This window comes from Juglans regia, chromosome 1, assembly GCF_001411555.2.
Source record: "Juglans regia cultivar Chandler chromosome 1, Walnut 2.0, whole genome shotgun sequence".
NCBI lineage: Eukaryota > Viridiplantae > Streptophyta > Magnoliopsida > Fagales > Juglandaceae > Juglans > Juglans regia.
The window spans coordinates 12,851,640-12,873,835 of record NC_049901.1 but is presented as its reverse complement, the minus strand read 5'-3'; the positions used below and the strand labels follow the sequence as shown (position 1 = coordinate 12,873,835).

The following is a 22,196-nucleotide window of genomic DNA, read 5'->3' as shown; positions in this document are numbered from 1 at the left end:
CAATTTTTTTTTTTTTTTTTAAGAGTCAGGATTACGTGTCTAAAAGTGACATTCTCTTCCATCTTTATTAAAAAATCTCTCATTTAATCTATGTATTACTATTACATATGCCGTACCCATTAATTCCAACCTGAATAGCCCTCTCACCACACGTGGTAATTCCGTAGACTCTAAAATCAGCCACTCCTCCCCCAACGCACCCACACTTGCCAACTCATATGTCACTTTATTTTCTTCCCTAAAGATACGCTTAATAGAGAAATTAAGCCCATACAACAAGGTCAACACCTAATCCCAGAAATTCTATAAATACCAGACTGTACAAGTTTTATTCATCAACCAAGAAATCATAATCAACGAATCACATTCAATATCAATGCAAGAATATCCTCACTGACGGTATATTTTTATTCCTCTACAACTGTCCGAAACTCTGCTTTATTATTAGAATAAGAACCAAAGAATCTTGAAAAAGCAAAAAATAACCTCCCATCATTGAAATGCTACATGCTGGTTGTTACTTCTTAAGTTTGACAAGTTTATTAAGGCCGAGACATGATGTTGCATCTTTATTAATAGATAAGTGAACAGACATGAAGAAATTCCATAAAAAAAAAAAAAAAAAATTTACAAACTGACATGATTTCATATGATACGTTAGATCTATTTTAAAATAAAATTAGCTTTACAATTTTACATAGTAGATCAAATCAAATCACTTTCTGAGTTTACTTTTGTGAAATCTATTTCATAAGGCTAAAACATTTCTCTAATTAATATGCCCTCATTACCTTAGTTATTATGATCGTGACAATATGCGTTCATTAATATGCTTACTAGTCTGAATGCGGTACATTCTTTTCCTTGAAAGTGTGTTTGGAACAAGGTGCCTTCAAAAGTCGCATTCTTTGACTGGACAGCTTCTCTAGGAAAAATTATGACCTTGGATAATCTTAAGAAGCATAGATTAATTGTTATGGATTGGTGTTGACATGTGTAAAAAATATATAGAATCGGTGGATCATTTGTTACTGCTAAAGAGTTATGGTATGAGGTTTAATAAGATTAGAGTGGCGTGGATGATGCCTAGAAAGGTGGTGGATCTTTTTCCTTGTTTGAGAGGTCTAAGGGGTAACTCTCAAATTGCTACTATTTGGAATATGATCCCATAAATGCGTGGTGCATCAGGCTCGAAAGGAATTATCAGTGTTTTGAAGATAAGGAACTCGCAGTGGACAAACTTGGATGCTTCTATTTTATTACCTTATTTCTTTGGGCTTTGATTATTGTTTTTAATAGAACCAGTGTCCATGATTTCCTTGTTTCTCTCTCTAGTTCTTGACTTGTAATTAGGTTTCAGCATTTGTATACTTCCTATATACTTGAACTATGCATTTTTACTTATCTTAATAAAAAATTTCTTATCTATAATATACATACATACATACATACATATATATATATATAATTTGGATGCGGATCGATGGGAAAAATCAAGGAATCACACACATGCCTCAAACTATAACAAGAAATCGCAGGTTAGGAGAATTCAATAAATACATAAGATATATACATCAAAGGTTTATAGTATTATTACTGCTTTAAATAAGTAACCATTCTCTATTAATAAGCACAAAAAAAGTACAAGGAAGGATACAAAAGATACTGGGACTGTGGCTTGGAGCCTTGGTCCTCTCCACTCGTCAAGACCAGGAGACATTCTCGTGCTGTAACTCCCATCTCCATCCCAGGCCACATTGGATTCCAGATTTCTGTTGCGGCCCTTATTCTAGCCATGATCCTTGACTGAGCCTCTGCTTCTCGGCAGAGGTTCACCTGATGCCAATCCTGCATCACGCTTTGACTTCAGCAAATCATTTGCCTCCACGTCAGAACATTTTGAATTATTATTGCCAGCAACCCCTGGAGAGAGCCATCCAGTTTCCAATTCTTTATCATGATTATTACCTGTTTTTCCTGGCCAAGAATCATCTTGTACATTTTCAGATTCAAAGTGACGCTCTTCTTCTCTCAAATCCCACTTAGAACTACGTCTTCTGCCGCTTCCACTCATTTCTCTCAACAAAATCCTTACCACCTCCTTTTAGTAGAACCAGATACAATCTGGAGAAAAGGACAAACATTATATATATATACACACACACACACACACACATTTGATAAGTATGAAGATATTTCATTGATATAAAGATATGAATAATCCAAGTACACAGGAGGAATACATGTTGATAAATATATATACATCAACTTCAATGATATAAAATCTACTTTTGATAGAAGTAAGAAGATTTCATTAAAAAATGCAAAAAATGTGGCCAAAGACAAAAAATCTATCTTCAGTCCTTTACTTCATTCAGCTCTCGAAGTCTACAGTACTGTTTTGATCATAAATGTTCCTAAATAATTATTCTTTCCCTCATATCATTGAGACAAATCAGTATACATCATGCAACAATTTGATTCAATCATAAAAGTTTTTTTTTTATAAGTAAAAATTTATTAATATTAATAGGCGTAACCAAGTACACTGGATTTAGTCATAAAACTAATAGAAAATCTAAAATTTAATGCTTTACGGGTCAAGATTATTGATCCAATGAACTAAAAAACAGAGTCCAAGGATAATGTAACAGAATTACAGAGATTTGACACAATCTGAGAAGTAACCATTTTTCACCAACTAGATGTGAGCAACATATGCATTGGTCAGGTATCCATTCCACCTAACAGACCTAATATCTCACATCAATTTCTTTCAGTCCCATGTAAATGAAAGATCATGCATAGTTGTAGTGTAGACAATGAAATTTTGCTAAAACTCAACTAAAAAGGAGCATGCCTTTTGACTTGCCGGAATCACAAAGCAGCAATTCATATTTCCATACACAAATTGGATTCAGATAATAAGGCAGAAAGGAGGCTATTGGAGACAGATTTTTGTAGAGGACAACCACACACATAAATAAGTGCAACTCTAAAAGTCAGTACAACCTGTATACAGAAATTAACAGTGATACACTTATTAGAAAGGGAAATGAGAACAAACAAACAAATTTTTATGATGAGTAAAAGAAACAAATTGTAAAAAACGAATAATAAAAATCCATACACCTTTAGAGCATCCCAATAATTATTTCCCAATACAACATATAAACAATCTTTCAAGAGCCAAATCAAATTATTTACCAACTAGATTTACAGTTAGGACATGTAGAGACTGGATAACCACCAGCAGGAAAAGTCCCGAATACCACAACAAATTGCATTTAAACCAGGGAATAGAAAAAAAAAAAAAAAAAAAAAAAAAAAAAAAAAAAAAGGTTTAAAAGAATATGAGGCATGCACATTGAAACATCAGCAGACTAGATGCACCCATTAATCAGTTATTTGCCGATTCCTATCTTTTCATGATTTTATTTCTCTTTTTATATTTCTATTTAGGTGTTTCTCTTATATGCATCCTCGTACTTGAGCTACAACTTTTGATGCTTTTAATAAAATCCACGATTACTAAACAAAACAAAAAAAAATCAGTTGCCAATTCCTCATCAAGGTTGATAAAGAAATCTAAGAGAAGCCAAGTACTCTTTTGGTTTAACAGAATATTTATACCACTAACAGTGAACCAAACTATTTAACAGACTATTATTGTAACCCCCAAAGTTTCTTAGTTTGTACACGGTTGTACTCCGCCATAAGTAAGGGTATATAAATAAAATTAGGGGTAACACCCACTTTGCTGAAAAAAAATTATACATTTTCTAATAACCCCTAGAGGTTGATTCAAGTGGTAAGAGCCTTGGGTTTGGGGGTATGCTCCCCCTAGGTCTAAGGTTCAAAACTCCTTGGGTGCAAACAATCTCTAGTGGCCATCGGACTGGGAGATTTTCCCCTTGAATTACCTGAGGTGCACCTTCGAGAAACTCCATGCCGAGAGCCTGTGCACCAGTGAGAGTAGTCAGGACGTTGTTTCTGGACACCTGGTACCAATAAAAAGAAAAATTATACATTTTCTATTTGACTACCAAGTGCCAATCGTTATATAAATTCCCAGTATTATTTAATGAAAAAGAAACACCGAGCAAACAAACAAAAACAATGCAATCAAAAAGTGATCAAACATGTCACCCACTCACCCATCGCAGATGGCAGAACCAAGTAATTAAGCTCCTTTTAGTGGAAATCTAATTTCAATGTTATTTGTCTCCTCTAGCTATCATGTGATTTTAATTGCCAAATTTCTACCTTATCCAACCAGGAACAAATAAACAGAAAACTCTTCTAGCACAACAGGAATCTGCATGTTCTACCAGGTGAGGTGACCACCCCTCGTGTCCAAATAACAACCAAAAAAGAGAGGCCCACGCCTCGCATTTTGTTTTTCTCAAACCAAACATACAACTTAAATAAAATATAGAGCTCTTGCAGTGGCAGTTAATCCCGAGAACCCTAAATACTGCACAAAATATACCAAATATAAATCCCACCCCCAAAAAAAAAAAAAACAATTGTTTCATAAAAATACAACCCAGCTCCCTAAAATGAAAACAAAATGAAGCAGTCTTCATGGAGAGTACTCCATAAAATTACATGGCCAGGGAGAAGCAACAAGCGCACTGACAGCTGATAGTCCATTTAAGTTTAGTTTGTATCTCTACTTATAAAAAAAAAATAAGTTTAGTTTGTATCTCTATTTTTTTTTTGGCTTAAAACCAATAATATTGTAACGTATAGCTGATGGATATTGTTTAAGTTTGTGTAGCAGAGATATATGATATAGGTGGCTGGAAATCACTTTAGCATTCAGCTACCCCGCAATCCCACCCTTCCCAAAAAAATGTATCTTTCCAAGCTCAGGCAAATCTTTTTTACTAGCACATGGTATCTGGGACAAAACCCCAACTAATCCAGGGGGTGCACAGGCCCTTGACAAGGAATTTCTCATAAGTGCACTTTGGATAATTCAAGGGGAACACAGGCCAATCTTAAATTTATCCGAAAACATCAGAACTGAGCCTGAACATTAAACTAGCTAAGGATACTTCGCAGCCATAATGAATGCAAGACAATAAATGTTTTCTAAATCCCCAGATAATTTGACATCTCAATACCTCAAAGTGATAACCAACGTAGTTTTCCCCAGAGCCACATGCTCAACTTCCTTCCCAGGAAAAAGACTTAATGTGAAAATCTGATGCCTGATGCAAGTTCGTTAACAAATCAAAAGCATATCTAGATAAGAGAGACATTATTACTTGGAGAGAGAGAGAGAGAGAGAGAGAGAGAGAGCTTCAAAAATTTCCCGTACGTTAGAACCCTAGACAAACATTTGACACGTCCATAATTTCCTTAAGAGGCTGAATTTCTAACTTCACACAAGATTATTAGGTTCATCACAAGGAATACATATACACACAAGAAATACAAAAACATATGAACAGGTGTCTGTATAAATGTTGTGTCTGCATGTGTGTGTGTGTGTGTTGTGATATCCATGCCAAATCACCTAAGGCATCACCATCATTCGTATGCATTCACCAGTTTTAAAACCAGAGAGTTTTCATCTTTAGCAAATGTTTACTCTCACGTAGATTCTAAAATCCATACACAACGCTGACCAAAATCGGTAGTCCCTGAAATCTTTTAGTGACAAAAGGAATCCTAGCATTTGTTTTTTATATTTCGGCCAAAAGCTTGGAAAGCCATAATTTGATTTAATTTACACAGTTATAGAAAAAGGGATTTTGCCTAATCATAATCAAGCATGTACTATTTGGTCGAACATTATAGTGTGAGAACTCAAATAAAAAAGCCACAATTTGTTTTTAATACAAGCAAACAACTTAAGATTTACAAACTAGAGGGTTCCCCAAAAGTATCTTCCTTTTGCAATACAAGCAAACAGTTTAAGGTTTACAAACCACAAGATTCCCCCAAAGTATCTTCTTTTTGCAATGACTTCTCAAAGTTCTCGAATAATATTCGTTACAACAGTACCTGTCATCAACCCCACCATCTACCTGATAGTTAACTAGTACTCTTAAATTCAATGAAGAAGACTTTGTTTTCAGTGTGGTTGTAGTTGGCCCAGATCACAAATTTTGGAACAAAGCCATTCTTAAGTCCAAACACTTTTTGTATAGATTCTATCTATTGATATTTGATGTAGATCTACAGATCAAATCTTGATTTTGATCAACAAAAAATCACTCTTAAAGGATCAATGTCCACTAGGCTTTAGTATGAATCTTTTGTTCCAAACTTTCCACTCCACAGCATTGAACTTTGAGCATCAACAACTTCTATAAGAGTTACTTTGAATGTTAATGTATTCTTTTCCAGTTTTTGAACCATGGAGCAGGTCTTATGAGGCTATCTCAAAAGCATTTGGAGCAATCTCCACTAAAACGACACAACAAAGGTCCATTAATATGTGCAAATATCCCACATTGCCGGAAGGATGAATATCACTGCAAATATCATTGCATCAATTCTTTTGAATGCACTCGGTATCCCTCCATGCAGTGACCTCGTGAAAATACTGCAGAAAAATTATATGTATATTAGCGCTCAGCTAGATGGACTCTTATTGAAAGGCATAGGACTCAAGTACACACAAGACTTCTATCTTGGTACATAGATGAGTGATCTAAGACTCAAGCAAAGTGTTCAAAGGTACATTTAAAGTTATTAGAGTATGGGGAGTCCTAATAATCCTAAATATTATATAACAGGTTGGAAAACTATCACATGTTTTCAGGCAGGTAAATACAACTCGCACATTCACAAGGGATTAAACTCATAACCTCACCAACCACCCCTTTTTTATTGGAGTAGAGACCATCAAAACCATGGACCATGACCAGACATCATAACTTTATAAATTTATTGAATATCAAGCAAACAAAAATGTGAAGAAGCATTTCTTACTTGCCAAAAAAAATTGTAATGAAGCACGTCCAAATTATCATTTTGAAAACAGAAAAGTTTGTGAGAATATTCAGTAATTATTAGTATACAGTATTTCTAATTCAGTTCACAATCCTAAGCAAAACCAAGCAAACTTCCCAAGCACTCCATGATTCAAAATGCATGTAACAGAGCAGCAAGAATTGTGAAGTAGTGCGGTTACTAACAAACGTGTCTTCGTGTCAGAAAGGGAAAAAAATAATCTTTACTCTTCATTCACTCGCAAAATGTAAAGGGAAGAAAATAAATTCATGCTCTTATACATTATTCTATTCCCAATCTCACTGCATGAACTTAAAACAGTTCCAAGTAAAACCCCAAAGCCTAGAAAAGGGTTCCCATGTATTTGATATCATTCAGTAGATTACTGAGTCCAAGCGGGGCAAAGAAAGAGTTCAAATCGCGCTTAGAAATCCCCCAAATATAGAGAGGGGAAAAAAGCCCAAAAAGCAGCACAAACATAAACTCAAGTACGCAAAGTATAACCCTTATCGAAGTTCAAGAACTACATAGACTTCTCAATTCAGATCAAAACCATTAACCAGAGAGAAGAAAGGAATAAAACCCTAGGATTATTACGGAGATACGGAGGCGCAAGATCGAACAAATGAGAGTGAGAATAGAGGACTTACGTATAATCAGAGAGAGAGAGAGGGAGAGCTTTAGAACCCTAAACCGCCACGGAATGACGCCGCTAAGTTTGTCATATTTAAAGCCATTCGGAGAGAGAACTGAGAGCAGTCGAGAAATTCTATAAAGCACGCCGGTCATTGAGCACGAATGAATAAATCTTAGCATCAGCCTACTGTTTCGGATCAGCCAAGACACACCTTACGTGGAAAGTAATTTGTTTTTCCCTCCTCGCTATCGCACATTCCTGTCTCACCCATTTGAAATTCTTTGAACCCTGTCGCCGTCCTCTTCCTCCGCCCCCCGTCGCCCATCCTCTGCAAAGTTGCCCCGTCGCCGTCGACCCTCTCTCTGTCTAGCACCCCCTCCATTCCTTTACATTTCTCCCAAAATATAAATCAGCGACCTGCAATAGAAAGAATCCGAGCATACAGACATGGCTTGTACCAAATGGGGTTACTGTGTTTGAGCAGGCGACTCAAAGCTGCTGCTTTCTACAAAGAGAGGTAGAGGGAGCGCTCTCATTCTTCTCTTCTATTATTACCGTTTATGGGTCTCACAAGAATATGCGGCTCATGACTTTGTACCATTACTTTCTCTCTGTTGTTTCTATGTTTCACTACTCCGACGTATGGCTCGTGTTGGCGTGACGCTTCTGTGCTTTAATCTGAGTTCTATTTTCTTGTTTGCCTATCTAGTTTTTGTTCTTTATCAAATGGGTTCTATGTATTTTTTCCCCTGAAATTTTGGTTGACGTTTGTGGAAATCTTGTGCCTTTTGTTTTCTTGAAATACCGATCATCATCATATTCTTATGGGTTTGAATTGATACATGGATATTTCTAACAAAATTTGGCCATTTTCTCTCGTTTTAATTCTCGCTTTACTGATGTTCCTGTGGATTATATACGAAATTAAGATATGGGCTTGATTGCATCATGGTCAATTTAATTTCTTCAACTATACAAAAAGGATTTTGTTGTATTCTATATCATCTTCATCTGCATCACTGGTATCATCAAGAGTAGTAGTAACTGTCTAGCCATCACTAAAGATAGCCATCTCTAAATTGATTGGCATTCTAGAATGAAAATGGTAACCGTCTAGAACCAGGCAGCTTTGCCTTGAAAGCTAACTAGCACTGTACACCTATGCTGCATATGGAAATTGTTTCTCTATTTGGATGCTTTCTGTATGGGTATCCTCATAAACTTCAAAATCTAAGAAAATACAAGCTAGTGAACCTTTTGGTGAAGAGAGTTCGTGGCCTGGTCAAAATGTTGATGATGGCATGGACTAGAAAACAAAAATAGAAAGGAGTGACTTGCGGTTCTTGCTTGCCTAAATGGTACTACTATTTATTGAATTTTACTATTATAGTTCAAAAGAAGTGAAAATAGAAATAGCTGTTAGAATGGAAGCCAAGAAGTATTTGAAATAACCTTCTAGATATAGGCGGCTTTGCCTTGAAAGCTAACCCCCACCCCCCGTGCCTAGTGTACACTTGTACACCATTAGGGAAATAAAAAGATGATAAATTCATTGCAACAGGTGCTTTAGGTTTGTGTCTTTATTGTATCAGGTGCTTTAGGTTCTAAAGTATGACATATTTCTATGCATTTTCTTAACATAATGTCCATTCAATTACAGCGTTGCTTTCTCTTTGTCTAAGGTCTTAGAGTTGCATGGGATTTCACCCTGACATATATAGCATTGCTTTCTCTTGTAATCTTGAGAGCTCTTTTATATCAGATATCACAATTGATGATGTGAAAGAGGCTGCATTTGAACTCATTTCAAGAGTAAGAATCTCTGAAGTAGCTTCTACTGGTTTTTAATTTGCATCCATTATAATTTTATCTGTCATTCTTATTGCAGGGTCCTGTGCCGATTCACTCTAATCCTTTACAATTTTGAAATAGACATTTCAATAACAACATAGCACCTTATTCTGAAAAGACCAACTGACACGAAAAGACTCAATGAACTCACCTTTCCTCTAAACTTGCATTATCAGAGTGATGCAGGATTCCTTTCTTATTATGTATTGGGCTGATACACATCCTAGAAGGCATGACAAACGTTCTGCAACAAGAAAGAGAAGTCAAAGACTAGATAATGACATAAAGAGTTGTACAACAGAAAATCGAAATGTTGAGTTAGTAATGATTTCCAGAGGAAATGAATCAGTTCGAGCATTCCATATCATTGCAAATACAGAGTCAGAGAAAACTTTCAAAAAACCAGAATAACAACTTGGATAATATACAATACCATTTATAGAACCCTCAACACTATCAAATTCCAAGAACGATAATCTCGGACTGACCATGTTCTAATAAACGATATAGACCCCAAACTTTGGAAAACCAGGAAAGGCCAAGTCTGCAACCACATGAAATTCAATCCGGATGGATAAGATAATTGATCTACCAAGTAAAATCGACTCAGTTCAAATCCTATTCTGAACACATCAAACCAATACGAATCACAAAGACTCACAAGACTTTATCATCTCTTTGGATTCTGAAACACGATTTCCCGTAATTTAACCGAACACCCTAAAGATGAATGAAAACTTAGCGAAAATTATGTTTTCCTGAATCCCAATAATGCTTGTTAATTGTATCTTTTCCAACATCTGTCTCAGGAACCAAATATCTTCATTTTCATAAACTCCAGAGCCAGCAACAAACACAAATCAAAGACAAATCCAAGTACCCAGGACTCGTGTATTTATATATATATATCTGGGGCACTGTGCATTACGCGTACCATATGAGAATGGTTTGTGAGTGAGCCTAATGTGAACCCAGTGCGCTCATAGCTCCAATACAAAAACTCCCCGATCCACCATTTTTACACCAAAACTCTCTCAAAAGGAAAAGCCATCAACCCATCAACCCAGCGCGCTCATAGCTCCAATATTGACAGCAAGGACACAATGCCCAGACAAAATTATACCTTGTGAGATCGCAACAGGTTTCGAGAGCCGTCGGTGGGTGTCGCTGGGCCGAGGGATGGCCGTTGCGGGGTGGCGCTGGGCAGGCGACGCGATGCGGGTGCTGGGGCGACGCGGGATGACTAAATTCGAGGGGCGATAGAGGAGGAACGAGGGGCGGAGCAGGACATAGGGATGGGCGGCGCTGGGTGGCGCTGGACCGAGTGATGGCCGTCGCGGGGTGGCGCTTGGCAGGAGGGGCAGGTGCTGGGCGACGCGGGATGTGCTTCTACGTGGGGATTTCGAATTGGGTATTTGGGTAAAACAAGCATTTTAAAAAAATAAAAATAAATAAAAATAAATAAAAAAAAAAAAGAGGAGAAGAAGAATGAGGAGGAGAAGAAAGAAGAAAACCAGCTAAGGTGCTACATATTAGGTCTCGTTTGTTTTGAGAAAACATCTCATTTCATCTTATCTCATCTCATCTAATCATTAAAATTTTTTCAACTTTTAATATAAAATAAAATAAAAAATTCAACTTTTTCAAATCCCAAAACAAAATTAATATTAAAAAATATACTTTAACAATATTTTATTCAACTTTTTAACTTTAATTCATCTCATCTCATCTTATCTCTGAAAACAAACGAGCCCTCGTTAACATTTACTGATCCGCATATAAGATTAAAAAAAATTATATTGGCATACTGAATAGAACAAGTTAGAAGAAAAAACAACGAAAACAAAAGCAATCCTTCTGACATATAAGGATATTAAATGAAACGGTGCAGATTGGTAAAAGTTGAAAGACAAAATTAAAAATTTCTTGAAACGGTGTGTTGAAGCCTCGTTCCTGAAATTCCCCCCTCGTCGAAGTTGAAACCCATAGTTCCCTCCTCACCCTCAGTTCATTCATGAATGGAGACGCTAGAAAGCAATTCTCACTGAATCCACTCCATCCCACGACAGAAGGCGAACCCACTCCATCTACCCTCCTTCGTCCAGATACAAAAGCTGAAGCTTCCAGAGTTTTTCCCCTGCAGTATATATATATTTCAATATCTCTCCTTCGTGTGTGATTTTATAATTTAATTTAGATTGATTAGGATGTTTGGGTATGGGGATGGTTACAAATCTGCTCTCCGCCCTCCTATGTTGTAACAAGAAAATGATATGGAAATGGATGATTGTTTCTGCGATGGGTAAATAGAATGCACATGAGATGTATGATGAAATGAGAAAGAGAATCACAGAATTCTCAAATGACATTTTCTCTACCCATAAGAATGTAGGGGAGGATAAGTCATGAATTCAACATCCACCAAATACTAGTATACATTACATTATCTTTTTTCATTTTTTAAAACCAATATCTTAAAAAATAAAATTATTTCATCTTTTGAGGGATTATCATTTGTTTGCCTCATTTTGATGACTACAAAACCCAAATTCGAGGTGCCCAAACATGTCGGTGGCAAGAGTCGTGCCCAGACGTAATAGTGGCGGAGATGTGCCAGTGCGGAGCAGTGCCAATGGCGAAGATGAGAGGTGGCTGGGTATCGTGTATCTGCCTTCTTGGTTCATGTTGAGCAGGAAAGACGAAGGCCTCTAGAGTCTGGAATCCTTAAAGTAACTCAAATTGACAACATTACCCTCCAAGTTAGCAGGGGGTGCACGAAGTGTGCACGAGAATGACTACCCGTAGCAGAATTGAAAAACAAATTACTTTCCACGTAAGGTGTGTCTCGTTTGATCCGAAACAGTAGGTTGATACTAAGATTTATTCTAAAATAAAACTAACCCAGTAAGTATAGAGTCCAAAAACCAGGCAAATGTCTCATGTTTTTGTTTCTTTTGCAATCTAGAAGGAAAGGAAAACTCATGCCACTACGTGAAGATCTTCCAACATTGAGATTTTCGTCCACTTCTGAAAGGAACACAACAAATGCTCAAGTTTCCATATAAAAAAAAAATTAAAAATATCTAATAAATCACTGAAATAAAAGGCATCTAAAGATATTTTTATTTTTATTTTGATTTGATGGGTTTGAATCTAATAAAAAATATTATTATATTTAAAGTTGTATATAAATTGTGAATTACTAATCTTCAAAATTTCTGGTGCTTCTTCCAAAAACACCTATAACATGAGTTTAGGTTTTTTGGCTTCCAAAAATATTCTTAACATGAGTTCAGACATTTTGACTTCACCCTAATAGTCGGAGCACCTTAGGTGCACCTCGGGACTAACGCACCCAGGATTGTTTCTTAGAATTTTTCCTTTTACAAATTCTAATACAAAGCTAATATAAAAAGAAGTATTCAAAATTCAAGGGTATACATAAACCGGCCAAGCCTGCCGTCACCGACACAAATTGGCTGCCGGAGTCCGAAACTGGCCAAAACGGGGAGAGAATTGAACAGCAAGTAGTAGGAACATATTAAAAATTTAAAACCGACGTTGGCCGGTTCGATCCCGATTTGAATCTAGTTCAAACCACGGAATTGGCCAATAATATATATATTTAAATTATTTGTGCATAAAACGACGGCATCGTTTTACACCAAACATTTTAGAAAACAATTATATGAAATGACGTTGTTTCAATTTAAATTTTAATACTCCCACCCCTTCCCCTCCCTCTCATTCTTCCATATTCTTCTTCAGTTCACTCACACATAGCCTTGCAGCCTGCCGCTCCCCTCCTCATTCACGGCATTCACATCACTCGTTAAACGCCCACAGGTCGCTCATCTCTTTGATCTCTCTTGTCCCTCATCTCCCCAAGCTCTCTCATTTCTCCTCTCCTAAACTTCTCTCATCTCTCCGAGTTTCAACTTCCCTCTTCCCCTCTTAGTTTTCTCCTTTTTACTGGTGACTATCGTTTTTTTAGGTTGTCAATTTTCACATAATGATTTGTGAATATCTGATCTAGCATTTTTCTTTTTCTTTTTGCGTTTTAATTTGTAACAAGATCGGTTTTGATGTTTTCTTCATGTTTGATAATTATTTTTCATATTATTTTATGTCTAAATGATTTATCTTTGTATGTACAGGAATTTTAAAAATTTTGAATCAAATTCTTGAGACCATGAACAATGATCCAAGAATGCAAAAAATATCTAATTGGCAATTGTACGTGTTGTAAAATTATTTTGAAATAAATTTTTGAAAGATGAGCGAGCTAAAATCTAGATTAGATTTTTAGATTTGTGATGTTTGCCATGTTGCAAACTAGCTAGTGTGTAATTGTGTTTATGTTTATTCTTTGTTTTTTTTTTTAATTTTTTGTGTTTTGTAATTAATTATGTATTCCAATTTTAAAATGTTAATGGATTCATGTAAACTCCAATTGATGTTTATTCGGATGGACCAACCATTAACTTGGGAGATTATTTGAGAGAGATCCAAACAGTGCAAACACTGTTTTAGTATCTTGTAACCCATAAATATGATGAAGAGGTAGAATCTAGTAATGTTTTGATTATTCAATATTCATTTGCTTTTACAAATTAATTTTAGTATTTTTCATCATTCAAATTCCCTAATATTTGATATTTTAATCTTATTAATGTTTCTATATAGAATTGGGAGCACAATCAGACGTCACAACCATTGAAAATTGAAGATTGAAGATGAAAAGATCAATAATTGTTGCAATTTATTTATCTTATATTTTTTAGTTGCATTGTTGCTTAGGGACAATTTATTTTTATTTGTAATATGTATTAAACATCTAGTGGAGTTTTTATTTTTTTAAATTATCTAGTAATTAGTATAATAGTATATACTTAGTACTTACGCCATCATTGCAGTACTATTTTACTATTGCTAATTAATTTTTTTTAACCTAAGGCTAATATTACAAATGAGATTAAAATAAAAATGAAGCTTGACTATTGAAAATGAGTTTTAAAAACTTGATAAATTCGGATTTGAAAACAATGAAAAAAAATTAGTCCAAAAGGATCTTTAATTCGACAAAAAAAGCCCAAAAGAGGGAGCCCAAACTGTTCTGGACAGTTTCCCCTCTACATCAGTCGGTTTCGGCCAGTCTTTCCTATGTAAAATCATTGGTCGATCAGTTTCAATTTTGGGCAAAACTCAAAACGACCAACTCGATTTTCAGCCCTACAAAATTCTCTCTCCTTTAACAAAACTTATTAATATTATATCTAGGAAATTTATCAAATATTCTCATTTTTTTCCTGAAAATCAAGTAAACCAAACGTGACAAAACCCTTTCAAACTAATGAGGAAAATGTAATATTATGTATCAAAAACCTAATCTGCAGCCTATTTGTTTATTCTTAAAGACTCTTAAAGAATCACCCATTAATGGGTGATGCTACACCCACAAATAGACAGTTCTAACGATTTTTTCTACCGAATGGTGTAATTTTTTTTTCAAACATTTTTAAATCTATTTAAATATTTTTTAAAATAAAAAATTACAAAATTATTAAAAAAATACTTCCTTAATCATTAAGTAAAAATAAATTAAAAAAATGATGTACAAAATATCGGTACAAAATGTCGGTGTGTCTACCATTTCTCGTAATTTTATAATGGAAAGAATGGCAAACATTTATTGTTGATGAAATTAGGATAATTTTTCTTGACTTGACTTGACTCAAGTTGATTTGAAGAGGAAAAAACAAAGACTTGACTCGAATTAACCTAACATTTGAGATAGGATGTTAACCTTAGTTTTATAATCAATCTCATGCCACGTAGATTCTTGGACTATCTTTTAGTGACCCTGAGCCTATCCAATCCTAAGAGTTCTGCTACATACAATCCTCCTAATTTAGTCCTCGTATTCTTGTCGATATCAACTTATGTCAATGACCAAACCACCCGCTCACTCTCAGCGAACATGCCAAATTTGCTTAAATTTCTCAACCTATTTAAAACTTACCATTTTTTCATTCTTTTTCTCCCCAACTTTGTACACAAACTTTACATTATTTATTAATTTTTGTAATGTATGCATTTGCCATTTAGTTGAATTTGGCAAAATATATTTTTCTTCAAGTGAATTTTTTTATCCAATCTTTTTTTTATGTATCTGCTTTTTTTCGTTTTATTTTTAGCAAGTTGGTACTGGTGTTGCTAAAAAAACTCAAACCCAACTGCCTATTCCAACTTCAAATATTTGGCACCCCAAAGGTAATTCGATCTTATCATCTAATTATTAACGGTTTGTTAGGATGTTTTGGAGTCTTTGTTTTTTTATTGTCGCCGAGTGTTCTGAGTGCTGCTACCATGGAGCATAGGGCTGATAAGGGAAAATTTTGCTACCTGGTGGGGACCACTTTTTGTAAAGGGCTTGCATGCCTGAGGCTTGTATGTAGCATTACTCGTAAGAAAAATAAGAGGGCAATAGATAAGTCAATTTCCCAAAAAAAGTTGCTTCTAATTAAAGTTAAGATAGTGTACAAGTATTCCAATGTTTCATGTGTTTTTCACCCCTGATTTGTTTCTTTTTTTACTATGATTTGAGATGTTTATTTGTTTAACTCGTATCTCTTATAAATTGAATTGTTGTGGTGTAGTTTGTGTAAGTTTTACTGCTTAAGATTTCTTTGCATTTGCATGTCGTGGGTTGTGTTGGGCAACAACTTTTAGAGATTTTACATTGTTGATGTAAAATATGCAGAACTCCTGACATGTCTGCAATGCATCATGACAAGTCTTCAGATCTGAGAGTAATAAGAAATCAGTTTCATTTTTCTTTTTTTCGATAAGTAATAAGAATTTTATAAAAATTGTAAAAGGCGCATTCCAAGCACAACTAGATGTGTACAAATGAGTCATTTTTCTTTGTACATGTATTTGTTTGTGTTAGAAGAAGAAAAGCAGAAATGATTCAAAATAACTCAATCTTTTGTGTAATGCTTTTTCCAGAGAGGAATTCTTATGTTTAGTTTGGTGTTTTGGAGGAAATTTTAATCAAAACACAGATCTTTTCCTAATTCAATGGGTTTTCTTATACTTTAATTTTTTTCTTTGTTAGATATCTAATACCTCTCTGAAAATGAGAAAAGTCATTGTAGAGCTTTGTGACATTGTTGCCTCACGTGAAGCCCGCCTATACACTACTGGGATCTTTGGTATCCTCAAGAAATTGGGTAGGGACACGATCAGGGATGGAGAGAAACAAAAGTCGGTTATAGGGATCGATGGAGGGTTGTATGAGCACTACACTGAATTCAGGACATGTTTGGAGAGTACACTCAAGGAGTTATTGGGAGAGGAAGTTGTTGAGAACGTCTCCGTTGAGCACTCCAATGATGGCTACGGCACTGAAGCTACCCTCCTTGTTGCCTCTCAATCCCAATACCTTGGGGTGGAGGAATCATGAAAAAATGTCAGAGCCAAGGTAGATGGAGAAGTGTGACATTTTCATTATTATTATTATTATTTGTATATTTCTTGTTTCTCCCTTTTTCACCATTCCGGATCACTCGGAGCTTGGCTTTGCTCCTAGTTCAAGAGGTCATGCCAGCAAAACCTTAATTTATGGTCTTGTAGAGCATATTATAGAACAGTGAATCATATTTGGCAGGTAAGTAGGGCTCAAGCTTACATGCTGCAGCCTCTAATTCTGCTGCTTTTGTGATGGTGTTGTATTTTGTTGGTATTGGCATATTTTAAGTGCACTTGTACTGAATTATGAAATAAAATGGGGTATGTTAACTGTTCTTTCAGGAATCACTTTGACAGAGCATTCCCTGTTTTCATTGCAAATAAAACAGGATGTGTATATCAGAAATGTGGAATATTTGGAAAATGATTTGTACAAGCTTAAGTTGTGCACCTCTCGAGTAAGCCTTTTGATAAAAAAAAGTGAGACCCACTTGAAAATTTTCACTTTTTTTCTAAAATTTTATACGTTATGTGTTTGTATTTAACATTACTCTTATTCACATTTGGACATCAACAAAATGAACCAAATTGCTGTTACTTTTTGCAGGAAGAAAGTACCTTCAATTGTTTCAGTTATAAGAAATACTACTTTTAAGTTCGTAAGTCTACTAACAAGATCTTTGTCCAGGTGATCGACCTTACAAACCAGTTTAAGAAGAGTGATTATCTCTTGTGTAAAGAATCTCTGGTTTTGGCCGTTCTTTTGTGGTGACATATTGGGGAGACGGAAGGGGGAATTATTTAGGATATCGACTTTTGTATTTGTCATTTTAATTAAATGTAGATTCTAATGTGTACCCTTTGTGTATTGTAATGGCTTGAAAGGGTTTTAAAAATTTCCCATTAAAAATATCGTGAAGCAGATGGTAAAAAAGTCTTGATAGGTGTAAATTACAATAAAAATAATTTTCTATATTTTCTATGTGCAAATTAATGATAATATCAATCATGTCTATTGTCTTTGCAATAAGATACAATTGTCAGCCCTCATTTATGGAAAAGATCTCTTTTAAAAGTGGTGTAGACTTGCTATCACTAAGAAAGTTGACCTATTTGTTCTCACGTATTAGCTAATCTAACAACATCATACAATATGCAATCCAATACAATACAATACATTTTAGAGTTCTTGAAACCTTAACTATTGAAAAAGTAGCGAATCGTGGTGAAAAAGCAGTAAATAAGTTGTAACTAGTAGTGAATGCTTGTAAATAGTAGAGAATAGTAGCGAAGTAGTCTGAGGCCTGAGACTACGCCACTTATCAAACACAGTCTTAATGGTAATAACTTCACCATTGAATTCTTTTTAGTAACCATAGAGGATCTAGTCTTTTATTTCTCTTGAACAATGCTCAACATCCTCATTTGGCTTTGAATTCCTTAGGAAGGGACAAACATCTCAGTTGCCGCATTCTGCTCTCCATTTATGACTGGTTGGCTGTGTTGGAGCAAAACCTTAAGAACATTTTTCATGGATGGCCTGGTAGAAGGCTGTGCGCTAGTACAATACAGTCCAAGTTTGAAAACATGGCACATTTCATTCAAGTGACAGGGTTCTTTGACCTCTTCATCCAAGACATCACCTATCGGTTTTCCATCTTGAATGTATCTTAATGCCCATTCAGCTAAGGATGTGCGTTCATCACCATCAATATCAATGGCTTTCCTTCCGGTTGTCAGTTCCAGAAGGATAACCCCGAAGCTGTAAACATCGATCTTCTCATTAATTCTTCCCGTGCGAGCATACTCTGCATTTCAATTCAGCAATACAAGTTAAGCCAAACTTCTGGTGATGGAAAAAGAGGAAAACATAATCAATAAAAGGAAACTTGGAAATCTATATTGTCACACACCTGGAGCTATGTAGCCAAAAGTGCCAGCCAGGGCTGACATTGTAGCCAGTTCTCCATCCTTGACCAACATCTTTGCTAGACCAAAATCAGCTATTTGTGCATTGAAATTGAGATCTAAAAGGATGTTGCTTGACTTCACATCTCGATGAACAATGGGTGGTGAGCAGTCATGGTGCATATAGGAGAGCCCCTGGGCAGCTCCAACTGCTATATGCAACCTCTTAGGCCAATCCAAGACAACATGACTGACTGAACTTGAAAATGTTGTTGCTCTACTTTTCCTATGCAGCCAGCAATCCAAGCTACGGTTATCCAGATACTTGTAGACAAGAAATTTTGAATTATCATTGGAGATACAACAGAGCAACTTCACTATGTTGGCATGTCGAATTAAACCAAGTATTTTGACTTCTGCCAGAAATTCTTTTTCAAGCTGTTCTTCTAGCTTTCTGTTATTGCAAATCTTCTTCACAGCAACACTATCACCTGTATGATGAATTACAACACGATATACTTGACCTGATCCACCAGAACCAATCAAGTTATTTTCTGTCAATCCTAACAAAATGTCTGATTCTGTGAAATTCAGCTTGTGGAATGCGACGAGCTTCCATGTCAAATTCAATCCATGCTTTCTTTTTTTGTAATTTATGATCACAAAGAATGAAATAAATAAACCTAGAAGAACTGCTACCACCAAACCTATGGTCCAAGCAATTAATTTGTAAGAAGTTTTGCTCGACTTTTGGCGGCGCGAACTACAGTTCTTGAGGTAAAAGGATCGAGATGGTCTACTAGCACAAAGATCAGGATTGTTCAAGAAGCTGTAGGCATATGCATCATTCTCGAATTCACTTGGGATGCTTCCAGTGAGATGATTTGAAGACAGATTGAGTAAAGTGGGCTTCAAGAGGCCAAGTTTTGATGGAATTAGGCCAGACAACTGGTTTTCTGACAAGTCCAATTGAGTAAGGCTTGGTAAGCAACCAAGTTCCTCTGGAATTTGTCCGGAGATTGCATTTCGGCTGAGGTTTAGGGTACTCAGCGATTTCCATGAATGAATATCTGATGGAAGGGAGCCCGAAAGTCGGTTTCGATCAAGCAAAAGAGTTTTCAAACGAGAAAGATCTCGAGGAATCGTGCCGTTGAAATGGTTATTACTAGCCATGAGAACCAACAAATTCCTCCAATAAGACACTCCCTGTGGAATTTTACCCGAAAACCTATTGTTATTCATCTCCAATCGTGAAAGATTCCATCCCAATGTCTCAGGAAGCTCGCCTGTAAAAGAATTATCACTTAGCATCAATGTTTTCAGATTCGATGATGTCCAAAGACCACTTGGAATATTCCCAGAAAACCCATTTTTGTATATCTTGACAAATTCCAAACTGGAGCAATTTCCAAGCGACTTGGGCAACTCTCCAACGAGCTGGTTTTCAAAAGCTACCACTCCCACCAACTTCTCATTGTCACACAAGTGTTTTGGCAACTGGCCTGTAAGCTTGTTGGTTGAAACCTGAAACTCTTCCAGCATAGAATACCTCCCAAATTCTGGAGGCAAAGTTCCTGAAAAATTATTGTTAAATAATTTGAGATTTATCAGCTTCGGAAGATGACCAATGCTATTTGGGATTTTTCCAGATAGTTGATTGAAAAACAAGGCCAAACCCGTCAAATTTTTGAGCTTTCCAAAATCATCGGGAATTGTCCCTATCAAATTATTTTCCGAGAGATCGATGAAATTGAGGTTCAAAGCCTTGACCACCTGAGGAATCTCTCCGGACAATTTATTTTTGTAAAGGTAAACAATCGTTAGATTGTTTGGCATAAACAAACTGTTTGGGATCTTCCCGGTCAAGTTATTTTGTGACAAATCCAAATACTCCAGAGCTGCCATTTCTCCGATCGTGTTTGGGATTTCCCCGATCAAATTCGTCCCGGCCATCCATAAAAAATTTAGATTCTTCAACTTTCCGAACTCCGAAGGCAACATTGGCATCATCTTAGAATTATAGGCCAATCCTAGTTCCTCGAGGTTGGACAGGTTTCCAATTTCTGGCGGGAGAGAACCTGTAAACAGACACTGGACAAGCATGAGTTTCCTCAGTTCTGTCAATTGCCCGATAGATGCTGATATGTTACCGTCGAAGTTGTTGTCTCCGAGGTCGAGCTCTCGAAGCCGAGACATGTGGTGAATGTCATCAGGGATTGCACCATAAAAGTAGTTCTGGGAGAGGTCAAGAATTTCCAGCTTCGAACAGTTGTAGAGAGCTCTCGGGAACTCCGTTGAGTGGAAACTGTTGTTATAAACATCAAATGTTGTGAGGTTCTTGAGGTTGCAAATGAAGGGTGGGATTGTTCCATTGATGTTGTAATCTCTGAAGGATAATCCGATGATAGAGTTGTTGGAGCAAGTGATCTCAGGTCAAAAACAATGGGTGGAGGAGTTTGTTGGAATCCAGTGTCTGAGAGATTTTGGGTTTCCCCAGAGTTGTTTGAGGTTTAGTAGGATTCCTTGCTCTTGAGCCTGAGAGTTTGCATGGGTGAGAAAGAGGAAAAATGTGATGTAGAAAGAGAAATGGATAAATATTGGTGCTGCTTTCGCCATTACAGGAGGTTTGAGTTCTTCTGGCTCTGGTTTTTGGTCTGGTGTGAATTCTGATCTCAACGATGAGCTAATAAATAGATGAAAACTCGAGAAAGATTTGAAGAATAGATATCCAATGGTGGGCCGTTCAAACATGAAAGCAAGGAAAATTCAAAGGCTGTCGCATCTGAAAATTTTCCACCGAAAGAGGGGGGGAAGCTTCTTTCTGAATATTCCTGCATTCCATTGACCATGCACGCTACAACAGAAACAAATGGAAATAAAAAAAAGGAAATTAAAGTACGTAGCTTCTTTTGCCCATAATGGATTTGGATTTTTCCAAATAAAAATGGGTATATTACTGACAATCCGTGAGTTCTTCACAATTATTCTTAATTAAAGTACGTAGTTTTAAAGTCGCAGTTCTCATGAATATTAATAACGTAGACGTGCATAGGATGATCATAGGATGTTACCTCAGTTCTGTTGGTAGACTTTGACTTGCTTACGATGATGTTGAGTTTGTTGATTGTATACGCACTTTCTCCCACTCCCACTCATGCATGCAGTCAAGCATCGACTGACTAGATGTGCTAGCTGCTCATCTGATCCCTTTAGTCAAGGGACAATGCTTACAACAAACCCCCTGAACTGGCCGTTGCAATCAGAAAAATCAACATATATATATATTATAACACAAAAATAACATACAATAATGTATGGAACTGCTTTGTCCAGAGAGTGGGTCCTGACAGTTTCC

At 36.2% G+C, this 22,196-nt stretch overlaps 1 pseudogene; it reads right to left on the bottom strand.

Annotated features, from left to right (window-relative positions):
• Positions 1–18,373: 18,373 nt before the first annotated feature.
• LOC109020999 lies at positions 18,374–21,457 on the bottom strand (annotated as a pseudogene).
• Positions 21,458–22,196: the final 739 nt, after the last annotated feature.